We start from the raw sequence: 16,765 nt of genomic DNA, 5'->3' as shown, positions 1-16,765 counted from the left end.
AGCAAATCTGCCTATTACAATACTGTGAATTGATCGAGGGTATGCCTTAACCCCAAGGAGGTGAGCACTGTTTAACTGATGCCAATAAGTCCTCGTTAGTATAGTGGTCAGTATCCCCGCCTGTCGCCCGGGAGACCGGGGTTCAATTCCCCGATGGGGAGGCGATTCATTTTATTCACACAATTAAATAAAATGATGTACTTTCTAACATTGTAAAATATATCTGTCATTATCCTTGCCTATTCCGATTGAGAAAAAAGGTTGAATTCACTGATGGCCAAAATGCTTACAGATGTGTTAACTGAAATTCAGAATATGCTCTGAATATTTCAATATGCACAGGCGTACCATCAAAAACACTTTACATCTGCATTCTCTTGGAAAATGAGATGAAGCAGTGGTGAATCCTAGGCTGCTGTTCCACTCGATTGGCACAATTTACAAGTAGAATGACTGCTTTTGGTTAGTAGTGACCCCTGGTGGCTAATAGTTATAAGCTGCAAATGATAAAGTGAGCTGATTATATATATATATATATATATATATATATATATAAATATATATATTGATAGTTAGAAAGATAGCCAGATAGACAGATCGATAGATAGATATTTATTTCAATGAAATAATTTCTTGATAAAACTGATTGTTTTTGGCTAGGAATTTCTGTATTGTAATATTTAGGAAAAAAGATTACTTGTCCTAACCAAAAGCAGCAAATCTGCCTATTACAATACTGTGAATTGATCGAGGGTATGCCTTAACCCCAAGGAGGTGAGCACTGTTTAACTGATGCCAATAAGTCCTCGTTAGTATAGTGGTCAGTATCCCCGCCTGTCACGCGGGAGACCGGGGTTCAATTCCCCGACGGGGAGGCGCTTCATTTTATTCACACAATTAAATAAAATGATGTACTTTCTAACATTGTAAAATATATCTGTCATTATCCTTGCCTATTCCGATTGAGAAAAAAGGTTGAATTCACTGATGGCCAAAATGCTTACTGATGTGTTAACTGAAATTCAGAATATGCTCTGAATATTTCAATATGCACAGGCGTACCATCAAAAACACTTTACATCTGCATTCTCTTGGAAAATGAGATGAAGCAGTGGTGAATCCTAGGCTGCTGTTCCACTCGATTGGCACAATTTACAAGTAGAATGACTGCTTTTGGTTAGTAGTGACCCCTGGTGGCTAATAGTTATAAGCTGCAAATGATAAAGTGAGCTGATTATATATATATATATAGATATATATAAATATATATATTGATAGTTAGAAAGATAGCCAGATAGACAGATCGATAGATAGATATTTATTTCAATGAAATAATTTCTTGATAAAACTGATTGTTTTTGGCTAGGAATTTCTGTATTGTAATATTTAGGAAAAAAGATTACTTGTCCTAACCAAAAGCAGCAAATCTGCCTATTACAATACTGTGAATTGATCGAGGGTATGCCTTAACCCCAAGGAGGTGAGCACTGTTTAACTGATGCCAATAAGTCCTCGTTAGTATAGTGGTCAGTATCCCCGCCTGTCACGCGGGAGACCGGGGTTCAATTCCCCGACGGGGAGGCGCTTCATTTTATTCACACAATTAAATAAAATGATGTACTTTCTAACATTGTAAAATATATCTGTCATTATCCTTGCCTATTCCGATTGAGAAAAAAGGTTGAATTCACTGATGGCCAAAATGCTTACTGATGTGTTAACTGAAATTCAGAATATGCTCTGAATATTTCAATATGCACAGGCGTACCATCAAAAACACTTTACATCTGCATTCTCTTGGAAAATGAGATGAAGCAGTGGTGAATCCTAGGCTGCTGTTCCACTCGATTGGCACAATTTACAAGTAGAATGACTGCTTTTGGTTAGTAGTGACCCCTGGTGGCTAATAGTTATAAGCTGCAAATGATAAAGTGAGCTGATTATATATATATATATAGATATATATAAATATATATATTGATAGTTAGAAAGATAGCCAGATAGACAGATCGATAGATAGATATTTATTTCAATGAAATAATTTCTTGATAAAACTGATTGTTTTTGGCTAGGAATTTCTGTATTGTAATATTTAGGAAAAAAGATTACTTGTCCTAACCAAAAGCAGCAAATCTGCCTATTACAATACTGTGAATTGATCGAGGGTATGCCTTAACCCCAAGGAGGTGAGCACTGTTTAACTGATGCCAATAAGTCCTCGTTAGTATAGTGGTCAGTATCCCCGCCTGTCGCCCGGGAGACCGGGGTTCAATTCCCCGATGGGGAGGCGATTCATTTTATTCACACAATTAAATAAAATGATGTACTTTCTAACATTGTAAAATATATCTGTCATTATCCTTGCCTATTCCGATTGAGAAAAAAGGTTGAATTCACTGATGGCCAAAATGCTTACAGATGTGTTAACTGAAATTCAGAATATGCTCTGAATATTTCAATATGCACAGGCGTACCATCAAAAACACTTTACATCTGCATTCTCTTGGAAAATGAGATGAAGCAGTGGTGAATCCTAGGCTGCTGTTCCACTCGATTGGCACAATTTACAAGTAGAATGACTGCTTTTGGTTAGTAGTGACCCCTGGTGGCTAATAGTTATAAGCTGCAAATGATAAAGTGAGCTGATTATATATATATATATATATATATATATATATATATAAATATATATATTGATAGTTAGAAAGATAGCCAGATAGACAGATCGATAGATAGATATTTATTTCAATGAAATAATTTCTTGATAAAACTGATTGTTTTTGGCTAGGAATTTCTGTATTGTAATATTTAGGAAAAAAGATTACTTGTCCTAACCAAAAGCAGCAAATCTGCCTATTACAATACTGTGAATTGATCGAGGGTATGCCTTAACCCCAAGGAGGTGAGCACTGTTTAACTGATGCCAATAAGTCCTCGTTAGTATAGTGGTCAGTATCCCCGCCTGTCACGCGGGAGACCGGGGTTCAATTCCCCGACGGGGAGGCGCTTCATTTTATTCACACAATTAAATAAAATGATGTACTTTCTAACATTGTAAAATATATCTGTCATTATCCTTGCCTATTCCGATTGAGAAAAAAGGTTGAATTCACTGATGGCCAAAATGCTTACTGATGTGTTAACTGAAATTCAGAATATGCTCTGAATATTTCAATATGCACAGGCGTACCATCAAAAACACTTTACATCTGCATTCTCTTGGAAAATGAGATGAAGCAGTGGTGAATCCTAGGCTGCTGTTCCACTCGATTGGCACAATTTACAAGTAGAATGACTGCTTTTGGTTAGTAGTGACCCCTGGTGGCTAATAGTTATAAGCTGCAAATGATAAAGTGAGCTGATTATATATATATATATAGATATATATAAATATATATATTGATAGTTAGAAAGATAGCCAGATAGACAGATCGATAGATAGATATTTATTTCAATGAAATAATTTCTTGATAAAACTGATTGTTTTTGGCTAGGAATTTCTGTATTGTAATATTTAGGAAAAAAGATTACTTGTCCTAACCAAAAGCAGCAAATCTGCCTATTACAATACTGTGAATTGATCGAGGGTATGCCTTAACCCCAAGGAGGTGAGCACTGTTTAACTGATGCCAATAAGTCCTCGTTAGTATAGTGGTCAGTATCCCCGCCTGTCGCCCGGGAGACCGGGGTTCAATTCCCCGATGGGGAGGCGATTCATTTTATTCACACAATTAAATAAAATGATGTACTTTCTAACATTGTAAAATATATCTGTCATTATCCTTGCCTATTCCGATTGAGAAAAAAGGTTGAATTCACTGATGGCCAAAATGCTTACAGATGTGTTAACTGAAATTCAGAATATGCTCTGAATATTTCAATATGCACAGGCGTACCATCAAAAACACTTTACATCTGCATTCTCTTGGAAAATGAGATGAAGCAGTGGTGAATCCTAGGCTGCTGTTCCACTCGATTGGCACAATTTACAAGTAGAATGACTGCTTTTGGTTAGTAGTGACCCCTGGTGGCTAATAGTTATAAGCTGCAAATGATAAAGTGAGCTGATTATATATATATATATATATATATATATATATATATATAATATATATATTGATAGTTAGAAAGATAGCCAGATAGACAGATCGATAGATAGATATTTATTTCAATGAAATCATTTCTTGATAAAACTGATTGTTTTTGGCTAGGAATTTCTGTATTGTAATATTTAGGAAAAAAGATTACTTGTCCTAACCAAAAGCAGCAAATCTGCCTATTACAATACTGTGAATTGATCGAGGGTATGCCTTAACCCCAAGGAGGTGAGCACTGTTTAACTGATGCCAATAAGTCCTCGTTAGTATAGTGGTCAGTATCCCCGCCTGTCACGCAGGAGACCGGGGATCAATTCCCCGACGGGGAGGCGATTCCTTTTATTCACACAATTAAAAAAAATGATGCACTTTCTAACATTGTAAAATATATCTGTCATTATCCTTGCCTATTCCGATTGAGAAAAAAGGTTGAATTCACAGATGGACAAAATGCTTACTGATGTGTTAACTGAAATTCAGAATATGCTCTGAATATTTCAATATGCACAGGCGTACCATCAAAAACACTTTACATCTGCATTCTCTTGGAAAATGAGATGAAGCAGTGGTGAATCCTAGGCTGCTGTTCCACTCGATTGGCACAATTTACAAGTAGAATGACTGCTTTTGGTTAGTAGTGACCCCTGGTGGCTAATAGTTATAAGCTGCAAATGATAAAGTGAGCTGATTATATATATATATATAGATATATATAAATATATATATTGATAGTTAGAAAGATAGCCAGATAGACAGATCGATAGATAGATATTTATTTCAATGAAATAATTTCTTGATAAAACTGATTGTTTTTGGCTAGGAATTTCTGTATTGTAATATTTAGGAAAAAAGATTACTTGTCCTAACCAAAAGCAGCAAATCTGCCTATTACAATACTGTGAATTGATCGAGGGTATGCCTTAACCCCAAGGAGGTGAGCACTGTTTAACTGATGCCAATAAGTCCTCGTTAGTATAGTGGTCAGTATCCCCTCCTGTCGCGCGGGAGACCGGGGTTCAATTCCCCGACGGGGAGGCGATTCATTTTATTCACACAATTAAATAAAATGATGTACTTTCTAACATTGTAAAATATATCTGTCATTATCCTTGCCTATTCCGATTGAGAAAAAAGGTTGAATTCACTGATGGCCAAAATGCTTACTGATGTGTTAACTGAAATTCAGAATATGCTCTGAATATTTCAATATGCACAGGCGTACCATCAAAAACACTTTACATCTGCATTCTCTTGGAAAATGAGATGAAGCAGTGGTGAATCCTAGGCTGCTGTTCCACTCGATTGGCACAATTTACAAGTAGAATGACTGCTTTTGGTTAGTAGTGACCCCTGGTGGCTAATAGTTATAAGCTGCAAATGATAAAGTGAGCTGATTATATATATATATATATATATATATATATATATATATATATATATATATATATATATATATATATATATATATATATATATATATATATATATATATAAATATATATATTGATAGTTAGAAAGATAGCCAGATAGACAGATCGATAGATAGATATTTATTTCAATGAAATAATTTCTTGATAAAACTGATTGTTTTTGGCTAGGAATTTCTGTATTGTAATATTTAGGAAAAAAGATTACTTGTCCTAACCAAAAGCAGCAAATCTGCCTATTACAATACTGTGAATTGATCGAGGGTATGCCTTAATCCCAAGGAGGTGAGCACTGTTTAACTGATGCCAATAAGTCCTCGTTAGTATAGTGGTCAGTATCCCCGCCTGTCACGCAGGAGACCGGGGATCAATTCCCCGACGGGGAGGCGATTCCTTTTATTCACACAATTAAATAAAATGATGCACTTTCTAACATTGTAAAATATATCTGTCATTATCCTTGCCTATTCCGATTGAGAAAAAAGGTTGAATTCACAGATGGACAAAATGCTTACTGATGTGTTAACTGAAATTCAGAATATGCTCTGAATATTTCAATATGCACAGGCGTACCATCAAAAACACTTTACATCTGCATTCTCTTGGAAAATGAGATGAAGCAGTGGTGAATCCTAGGCTGCTGTTCCACTCGATTGGCACAATTTACAAGTAGAATGACTGCTTTTGGTTAGTAGTGACCCCTGGTGGCTAATAGTTATAAGCTGCAAATGATAAAGTGAGCTGATTATATATATATATATATATAGATATATATAAATATATATATTGATAGTTAGAAAGATAGCCAGATAGACAGATCGATAGATAGATATTTATTTCAATGAAATCATTTCTTGATAAAACTGATTGTTTTTGGCTAGGAATTTCTGTATTGTAATATTTAGGAAAAAAGATTACTTGTCCTAACCAAAAGCAGCAAATCTGCCTATTACAATACTGTGAATTGATCGAGGGTATGCCTTAACCCCAAGGAGGTGAGCACTGTTTAACTGATGCCAATAAGTCCTCGTTAGTATAGTGGTCAGTATCCCCTCCTGTCGCGCGGGAGACCGGGGTTCAATTCCCCGACGGAGAGGCGATTCATTTTATTCACACAATTAAATAAAATGATGTACTTTCTAACATTGTAAAATATATCTGTCATTATCCTTGCCTATTCCGATTGAGAAAAAAGGTTGAATTCACTGATGGCCAAAATGCTTACTGATGTGTTAACTGAAATTCAGAATATGCTCTGAATATTTCAATATGCACAGGCGTACCATCAAAAACACTTTACATCTGCATTCTCTTGGAAAATGAGATGAAGCAGTGGTGAATCCTAGGCTGCTGTTCCACTCGATTGGCACAATTTACAAGTAGAATGACTGCTTTTGGTTAGTAGTGACCCCTGGTGGCTAATAGTTATAAGCTGCAAATGATAAAGTGAGCTGATTATATATATATATATATAGATATATATAAATATATATATTGATAGTTAGAAAGATAGCCAGATAGACAGATCGATAGATAGATATTTATTTCAATGAAATAATTTCTTGATAAAACTGATTGTTTTTGGCTAGGAATTTCTGTATTGTAATATTTAGGAAAAAAAATTACTTGTCCTAACCAAAAGCAGCAAATCTGCCTATTACAATACTGTGAATTGATCAAGGGTATGCCTTAACCCCAAGGAGGTGAGCACTGTTTAACTGATGCCAATAAGTTCTCGTTAGTATAGTGGTCAGTATCCCCGCCTGTCACGCGGGAGACCGGGGTTCAATTCCCCGACGGGGAGGCGATTCCTTTTATTCACACAATTAAATAAAATGATGCACTTTCTAACATTGTAAAATATATCTGTCATTATCCTTGCCTATTCCGATTGAGAAAAAAGGTTGAATTCACTGATGGACTAAATGCTTACTGATGTGTTAACTGAAATTCAGAATATGCTCTGAATATTTCAATATGCACAGGCGTACCATCAAAAACACTTTACATCTGCATTCTCTTGGAAAATGAGATGAAGCAGTGGTGAATCCTAGGCTGCTGTTCCACTCGATTGGCACAATTTACAAGTAGAATGACTGCTTTTGGTTAGTAGTGACCCCTGGTGGCTAATAGTTATAAGCTGCAAATGGTAAAGTGAGCTAATTATATATATTACCTACTGGCGGTCGCCAGTAGGTATATAAAGTTAGGATTTTTTCTCTATGGGTTTTTTGAAAATTCTATGTCTAATAACTTTGGCGTTTGTGGACGGAATTGGCTGAAGTTTTCAGGAAAATGGCACATTTTGTTTCTGAGCAGCCCCTGAAAATTTTGGGGGGGTTCGTCAAGGGAGGGCCGAGAAAAAAGGGGGGTCCCAAAACGCGTTTTTCCCATGTTAATTTTCATAGGGCGGTTGGCCTCACTTTTAGCCCGAACGGCTGAATGGATTTGCACGAAACTTGGCAAAATTGTAGGGACTGGTAGCCCGATGTGCCTTTTGTAGGTCTCAATATATGTGCTCCAGTGGATTTTGAGAAATTAACGTTTAAAAAAAGATATATATCTGTAACAGCGGACCGGGCAGCGCTCTGGTTCGCGGACTTTTCGCGCAACGGAGCTTTGTGAAGCGAAGCTGATTGGTTCTCCGGCGTCTGTCAACATTCCAAACAGTCCGTAGCGGCCGCCATCTTGTCTCTCGGTAGGATCGAGAGACAAGAGGAGGTGAAAACAAAGGGGGAAATAACTATAAGGGGGCATAGTAGATCCTCGCTGACCCCCTAGGTTTGATGTGGAGGTTTTAAAAGGGCCCCGCGGGGCAAAAAAAAATAATAATAATAATAATCGAACGGCTGAATGGATTTGCACGAAACTTGGCAAAATATTAGGGACTGGTAGCCCGATGTGCCTTTGCTAGGTCTCAATATATGTGCTCCAGTGGATTTTGAGAAATTAACGTTCAAAAAAAGATATATATCTGTAACAGCGCTCCGCTTCGCGTAACGGAGGTTTGCGAAGCTGATTGGTCATTCTGTCACTGGGCTATAGTTGGGCTACATCTGGCTGATATTTGGGCTACATTTGTTTTTTTGTGTGTCTGGCGGCCATCTTTGGGCTACATTGGGCTACATTGGGCTTCATTGGGCTACATTCGGCTAATTAGCAAATAGCTCATCGCAAACTAGGAATGGTAAAGAATCGCTATTTATTCCTTAAAGTTCGCTATTTAGGAAATGCAAAAAACTTTGATGATACATATGGCGGTTCATCTCTAACAAGATAAGAAGCATAGGGATACATTTATGATGACTGGCGCATCACCAGGGATGTGTTAGTCATTCTGTGCCGCTGTTCCGTCACCTATGGTGTGCTGCATTTACAATGCTCAACAAAAAAGAGCCACCCAATTATCCCACAAGGACTGGGTATATTCAATAACAAACATCAGATGTCCCTCCAGGAATCATTTAGTTCAATTTAATCATTCACAGAAATGACACATTCGTGATCAACATTTTCCATTGAGCAGGAGACAGTCAACCAATACAAATAGCTGTCTGTATCAAAAACAAGTTTTATTCTTGTATTCACTGTTTATCTTCTCATATATAATTTCTTTATACTAGGCAACATACACATAACCACAAAATTACAATTGATTACAGTCGTGTGTAATCACCATTTGCCACAATTATGGATTTGGTTAGATTACCATAATACGAGACACAATCACAATCATATGTGAATGAATGAATGAAATGGTCTTTATTCGGATTATAATAAATCCATAAAAGTACATACAGAATGAAACATTAAAAATGCATTAAAATCATATAAAAAGATTAAAAACAGCCCAATTGGCCATAAGCAGCATGTTGTATAAAGTGCATGATACAGTAGTATAAAACATTACACAGTTAGAAGATGCATCATGGATTTCTGTTTAGCCGATGCCAATAGTCATTGATTCCGTACGTATAATTAATCATCTGACCTAGTTCTATTGTAGAATAAAAATACATTATACGTACATAGACCAATTATGCATGTTCCATACTTGCCCTCGATTTCACACAGGCTTTTATGAAGCAGCTTATATTGTATATAACATCATCAGTTGGTAACATTTGCAAAAATTTAAAAGAAGTTGCAAAAAAGGAAAAATGGCGTTTAAACCGGTAATGAGCCCATGCTAACTTAACACGGTGTAAAGATATCCAGGACCTAGATGACACCTCCTCATGATCCGGAAACGAACTGAATAAGATAATAGAAGTGCCATCTCATGAGAGCAGATTGCAAGTTTATATGTGGACGGTCCGCAAGGTAAAGCATTAAAAACTAGGAAAATTTAATGCTAAAGAAAAATAAAACAGCCAAGTACTTTATCGAGTCTTAAGCCAATAGGCAAGGTAAATAATAAAAACTTGACAAATAAGTCAATGAATTGTCAATGAAATGCTAGTACTCAGCATATCAAACATGAAAAAGGTCTATGACATAACTGTGTATGCAAAATAAGCTGCAACAGCCTCCAATAGGAAGTCACCGTCTTCATCCGAAAACAGTTCAGCCATCCAATTTAAAAGTGGAAAAGAACATACGTGCTCTCCCAGCACCGGATCCTCTATCACCATCAGAGGACAGCTCGGTGGGTTTTCAAGAAAGCTCTGTTCCAAGAAAGACTGTGCTGCCGCCAGTAAATTCCAGGGACCAAGTAGTCCATGCATCAATGCCACAGCCATAATCCTTTCGCCAGGACAAACCAACTCGTGAGTAATGATAGGAGTCATCAGCTGATTAAAGTCGACGTCAGGAGAAACCGGTCCGCAGAGACACAAATCAATGGCCCAATCGAAATCACAGGTCAGGCAGTGAAATACAGGCTGGACACAGGTGAAGTAGGAGAATCGAAAAGATAATCCATATGCCGTGCTTAATATCGCCAACGGCATTGTGCCATAATATTCTAGCATGCGATTGCGGAACAGTGTCAGCAGCTGCAGGGTCGGAGGTTGCATAGGAGGGACATCCATATTTAAAAATGTAAAAAAGCACAAGAGCGTCCGCTGGTAATGCAAGTAAAAATGCCAATCCACGAACCAGAGTGCAGAAAATACAATGAAAGGAAGCAGGGATGACTCCAAAGATTTTCTCAAATGAAGTCACGAGACCACTGGTAACAACTTTAAAAAAGTGCGCCAGGGACTTTGTGGAGGATGCGTTAAAGATAGTCGGAAACATGTTGCTGAAATTGAAAGGCAAATCTTAATTGAAAAGGGTGTGCACCTCTGTACGGGTGTTCGCTATGTGAAGTACGAAAGTTTCACGGGCCGAACTCAAGGCCACCTCTCTCTGAGACAAAAGAGCTCTTATTCTTGCCATGCCGTTGAAACGTGTCCCAAGGTTGGTATTTGTGGCCAGATTGAAAACTCCCTATGTTCATGTGTGGGAGGAAATAGAACATTTCTGCAGCAAATAACCCGTTCACTTACTGTTACGATAAAAGGAATACTTTTAATTAACTCAGAACAATCTTCATTATTGAGCATCAAATAACTACCATTTTCCAACAACTTGAACGTGGGGATGATAGCAGGAACTGGCGTGCCTTGCAACACGCAAGCCATATTTGGTCGGTGTTTGTTGCATGAACCGTGTAACTGTATGTGCCTACACATTAGTGAATGATCTGGCGTCTCAGTGCATTCCTCTCCATTCAGATAAACTTCTTGATCATCTTTGAAACATCTGTATGTGTATGGAAGCGACCAAACCTCATGAAGAAAAGCACTACCTAAAGGTTCATAACGACCTATTGGTATATATTTCATACAATTTGAAAACTTATATAAAGCAAAAGGCAGCGTTATTAAACCGTGGATAAGGCATGTTGCCAAAAAACCCGCAATCCTCTGCTGATGATGTCACTGAGCATGTCATGAATGATGTAATATGTGACATCATCAGCAGTGGATTACGGGTAATAGTATCTCTAGTTTACTCCCCTATAGCTGTCTTTCTTTTAACATAAGTGTCTGTTTCCTTCCCTTATACTTACTGTTTTTGGTTCGCTTCCGGTTCGCGTACCGGCGAGCAAACTGGGAAGCGAACTAAGAGAAATAAAGGTTGGCACAGTTCAAAATATTATACCAATTTTTTAATAACGGGGAGGTAGTTCTGAAAAGAACTTTTTTTTTTATTTTTCTGAACATTTTTTTACTGTTTTTGAATTTTTCGGAACAGTTTTATATTTTTTTGGGTTTTTCTTGGAGGGGGCAATGAAAACGATTCATTGTAAAGGGCTCAACAGGAGCAACAAAACAAAAAAAAGAAGTATTTATTATTTTGGGCGTTTCGGACAAACTTGCATATGATAGTCAATAGCTCTGTTGATCAGAGTGATGCTTTTTTGTCCGTAGGAAATGAATCCATCGCAAAATGCGCAGATGTGTTTTACATCACCAAATCTCATTTGTATATTTGGCACCATCTCCCTGCCCTCTGGTCCCGTTACTTCCGGTACAACAGATCTTCTGGCCATAATAGGGAGATTATCTAGGTCGTTCCGAAACTGTGCAGCACTGTAGTTGTTAGGATGCCACCTAGTCATATGGCGATGCATTGTGTAGTTTCCGAAACTGTATTTTTTGTCGGTCCCTCTGGACAGTCTATCTTGACATATAAGGCAAGTTACGTATCTTGCATTTACTTTTTTCTGACCTTTGGGAATTTTAAAAAATTGCCAAAGGAAGTTTTCTTTCCGGTGAGACGTCCTGGGCTGCTCAGGCAAAAACTGCCTCTCTTCGTGCTCGTCCTCCTGTTCCTCTTCTTCTTCTTCTTGTTGAATTATAACTTGAGCAGGTGGTCCACTCTTCCTTGGATGTGGTGGAGGTGGTGGGGAAGCACCAGCTGAAGCTACTAAAGAAGCCATTGCTCAGTGATCACAAAGGGTCTTTCTCTCACAATGATGAAAGTCAGAGTGAGGAAAGAAGGAGGGATTTTCATCATTTGGGAAAAACAAGAGTTCTCAACCAATCAAAAGTGTTCATTTTAGATTATATGACCTAGTCTTACATCATTAGGAAACCAAAAGTGAAATGAACCAATGAAAAGTGTTATTACCAAGTCACATGACTTGCTGTGTTTACGTTAAGCGCTTTGCAGGGCCTCCCGGTTTGCTTCCAGAAACCTGCGCTTTGCGACTCGCTTCGCGTACCAGTTCGCTAACGTAGTACGTCATATGACGTATCACGCGACAACGTGAAACGTCATGCGGACGGGAGGCGTCACGATGTTGTTTTGTAACGCGGCACTTGCGGTAAAGAAACGTTTACCGGCTCGCGGTCTATTTCGCGGCATCAAGGTCAGCTAACGGGAAGCTTCCCGATTTGCGAAGCGGGAACGAAGAAAAAAAAATATTTAAAAAAAAAATTATTCATAAACATATAAAATATATTTTTGGATTTAAAGAAGAATACATTTTACAGCTACAGATATTAGCTGTTAAAAAACCAATGAAATTCACAGAAAAAACCATAGGTTATGGACCATATATAGTTAGGAATTAGCATTTACAAAACCTTGAAAATTCACTGAAAAAACCATAGGTTATAGACCATATATAGTTAGGAATTAGCATTTACAAAACCTTGAAAATTCACTGAAAAAAACATAGGTTATAGACCATATATAGTTAGGAATTAGCATTTAAAAAACCTTATTTTACTCACACAAAACCATTGAAATTCCATATATAGTTAGTTGCACTAACTATATATCGCGCACCCGCAATCCACTGCTGATCATGTCACATATTACATCATTCATGACATGGTCAGTGACATCACTGATGACATCACTGATGACATCTCAAATGACATCACTGATGACATCACTGATGACATCTCATTTGACATCATTCTTGTGCTAATACGATAAACCTCTTCAGACTCTAATATAACCTTAGATACACTCAGTGTATACAGACACTCACACACTGCCACTCATCCATGGAGTTACTCACACACCCAGTCAGTCATGCAAAGAAACAATCTCACCTCCATTTCTTCAACTATACAGTTAAACACACCTTACTTATTGAAACATATACTAACACATATTTACTCTCTTATACAATCCCTGATACAAGTTCACAATGATCGATACAACCACTCACTCATTCAGTGGCTCTCATGCACGGTTATTTATATATGCCAACTCTCACATGTACTGTGTTTTACATATGTACTTACTATGACATGTAGCATTGAGATATCCATTCACTCATCAATACACTCATGCACACAGTCAACTGCCCATGTAGCTGTTTCCACATGCACTCTTGAACTCATACACCTAGTGAATAAACTGCTCACACATCTATGCATAGAGCCACACACCTTCCAGCCACCCCCACACAAACTCAATCTCCCATAGAAATACTTGGGCAACCAATTAATAACACATATAGCCTCTCGTATAGCTAATGATCAACACATGCAGCAGTTTACAGAACAACAGACATAATGATGCACAAATTAAGACAGTTTAGTCACTAACCCATGCATTCAGTGAGACACATTTAATCACTCACTCATACAGTCAGTCATGCACCTACTAAATCCTTCATCCAGACACTTATACATCCACTCAAGACATATTTTAACTTAACAGAAAAATACAGTCACTGGATGTTGTCATCAGTGATGTCATCAGTGATGTCATTTGAGATGTCATCAGTGATGTCATCAGTGATGTCACTGACCATGTCATGAATGATGTAATATGTGACATGATCAGCAGTGGATTGCGGGTGCGCGATATATAGTTAGTGCAACTAACTATATATGGAATTTCAATGGTTTTGTGTGAGTAAAATAAGGTTTTTTAAATGCTAATTCCTAACTATATATGGTCTATAACCTATGGTTTTTTCAGTGAATATATATATATATATATATATATATATATATATATATAAATATATATATTGATAGTTAGAAAGATAGCCAGATAGACAGATCGATAGATAGATATTTATTTCAATGAAATAATTTCTTGATAAAACTGATTGTTTTTGGCGAGGAATTTCTGTATTGTAATATTTAGGAAAAAAGATTACTTGTCCTAACCAAAAGCAGCAAATCTGCCTATTACAATACTGTGAATTGATCGAGGGTATGCCTTAATCCCAAGGAGGTGAGCACTGTTTAACTGATGCCAATGAGTCCTCGTTAGTATAGTGGTCAGTATCCCCGCCTGTCACGCGGGAGACCGGGGTTCAATTCTCCGACGGGGAGGCGATTCCTTTTATTCACACAATTAAATAAAATGATGCACTTTCTAACATTGTAAAATATATCTGTCATTATCCTTGCCTATTCCGATTGAGAAAAAAGGTTGAATTCACTGATGGACAAAATGCTTACTGATGTGTTAACTGAAATTCAGAATATGCTCTGAATATTTCAATATGCACAGGCGTACCATCAAAAACACTTTACATCTGCATTCTCTTGGAAAATGAGATGAAGCAGTGGTGAATCCTAGGCTGCTGTTCCACTCGATTGGCACAATTTACAAGTAGAATGACTGCTTTTGGTTAGTAGTGACCCCTGGTGGCTAATAGTTATAAGCTGCAAATGGTAAAGTGAGCTGATTATATATATATATATAGATATATATAAATATATATATTGATAGTTAGAAAGATAGTCAGATAGACAGATCGATAGATAGATATTTATTTCAATGAAATAATTTCTTGATAAAACTGATTGTTTTTGGCTAGGAATTTCTGTATTGTAATATTTAGGAAAAAAGATTACTTGTCCTAACCAAAAGCAGCAAATCTGCCTATTACAATACTGTGAATTGATCGAGGGTATGCCTTACCCCAAGGAGGTGAGCACTGTTTAACTGATGCCAATAAGTCCTCGTTAGTATAGTGGTCAGTATCCCCGCCTGTCACGCGGGAGACTGGGGTTCAATTCCCCGACGGGGAGGCGATTCATTTTATTCACACCATTAAATAAAATGATGTACTTTCTAACATTGTAAAATATATCTGTCATTATCCTTGCCTATTCTGATTGAGAAAAAAGGTTGAATTCACTGATGGCCAAAATGCTTACTGATGTGTTAACTGAAATTCAGAATATCCTCTGAATATTTCAATATGCACAGGCGTACCATCAAAAACACTTTACATCTGCATTCTCTTGGAAAATGAGATGAAGCAGTGGTGAATCCTAGGCTGCTGTTCCACTCGATTGGCACAATTTACAAGTAGAATGACTGCTTTTGGTTAGTAGTGACCCCTGGTGGCTAATAGTTATAAGCTGCAAATGGTAAAGTGAGCTGATTATATATATATATATAGATATATGTAAATATATATATTGATAGTTAGAAAGATAGCCAGATAGACAGATCGATAGATAGATATTTTTTTCAATGAAATAATTTCTTGATAAAACTGATTGTTTTTGGCTAGGAATTTCTGTATTGTAATATTTAGGAAAAAAGATTACTTGTCCTAACCAAAAGCAGCAAATCTGCCTATTACAATACTGTGAATTGATCGAGGGTATGCCTTAACCCCAAGGAGGTGAGCACTGTTTAACTGATGCCAATAAGTCCTCATTAGTATAGTGGTCAGTATCCCCGCCTGTCACGCAGGAGACCGGGGATCAATTCCCCGACAGGGAGCCGATTCCTTTTATTCACACAATTAAATAAAATGATGCACTTTCTAACATTGTAAAATATATCTGTCATTATCCTTGCCTATTCCGATTGAGAAAAAAGGTTGAATTCACAGATGGACAAAATGCTTACTGATGTGTTAACTGAAATTCAGAATATGCTCTGAATATTTCAATATGCACAGGCGTACCATCAAAAACACTTTACATCTGCATTCTCTTGGAAAATGAGATGAAGCAGTGGTGAATCCTAGGCTGCTGTTCCACTCGATTGGCATAATTTACAAGTAGAATGACTGCTTTTGGTTAGTAGTGACCCCTGGTGGCTAATAGTTATAAGCTGCAAATGATAAAGTGAGCTGATTATATATATATATATATATAGATATATATATATATATATATTGATAGTTAGAAAGATAGCCAGATAGACGGATCGATAGATAGATATTTATTTCAATGAAATAATTTCTTGATAAAACTGATTGTTTTTGGCTAGGAATTTCTGTATTGTAATATTTAGGAAAAAAGATTA

The 16,765-nt window shown here is 37.1% G+C and overlaps 6 non-coding genes across 6 annotated transcripts; all 6 read left to right on the top strand.

Moving 5' to 3' along the window:
• The first annotated feature begins 803 nt into the window (after nt 1–803).
• Nucleotides 804–875, top strand: TRNAD-GUC (transfer RNA aspartic acid (anticodon GUC)). Its single transcript has one exon. It is a non-coding gene; the product is annotated as a tRNA-Asp (tRNA).
• A 634-nt stretch (nt 876–1,509) lies between these two features.
• TRNAD-GUC (transfer RNA aspartic acid (anticodon GUC)) lies at nt 1,510–1,581 on the top strand. The gene has a single exon. It is a non-coding gene; the product is annotated as a tRNA-Asp (tRNA).
• A 1,350-nt stretch (nt 1,582–2,931) lies between these two features.
• TRNAD-GUC (transfer RNA aspartic acid (anticodon GUC)) lies at nt 2,932–3,003 on the top strand. Its single transcript has one exon. It is a non-coding gene; the product is annotated as a tRNA-Asp (tRNA).
• A 4,253-nt stretch (nt 3,004–7,256) lies between these two features.
• TRNAD-GUC (transfer RNA aspartic acid (anticodon GUC)) lies at nt 7,257–7,328 on the top strand. The gene has a single exon. It is a non-coding gene; the product is annotated as a tRNA-Asp (tRNA).
• Nucleotides 7,329–14,751: 7,423 nt separating this feature from the next.
• Nucleotides 14,752–14,823, top strand: TRNAD-GUC (transfer RNA aspartic acid (anticodon GUC)). Its single transcript has one exon. It is a non-coding gene; the product is annotated as a tRNA-Asp (tRNA).
• A 633-nt stretch (nt 14,824–15,456) lies between these two features.
• Nucleotides 15,457–15,528, top strand: TRNAD-GUC (transfer RNA aspartic acid (anticodon GUC)). Its single transcript has one exon. It is a non-coding gene; the product is annotated as a tRNA-Asp (tRNA).
• Nucleotides 15,529–16,765: the final 1,237 nt, after the last annotated feature.

The sequence above is a fragment of the Lissotriton helveticus genome, chromosome 1_2 (assembly GCF_964261635.1).
Source record: "Lissotriton helveticus chromosome 1_2, aLisHel1.1, whole genome shotgun sequence".
In the NCBI taxonomy this organism is placed as follows: Eukaryota; Metazoa; Chordata; class Amphibia; order Caudata; family Salamandridae; genus Lissotriton; species Lissotriton helveticus.
The sequence above is the reverse complement of the archived record's forward strand: the minus strand, read 5'-3'. Positions and strand labels throughout refer to the sequence as shown.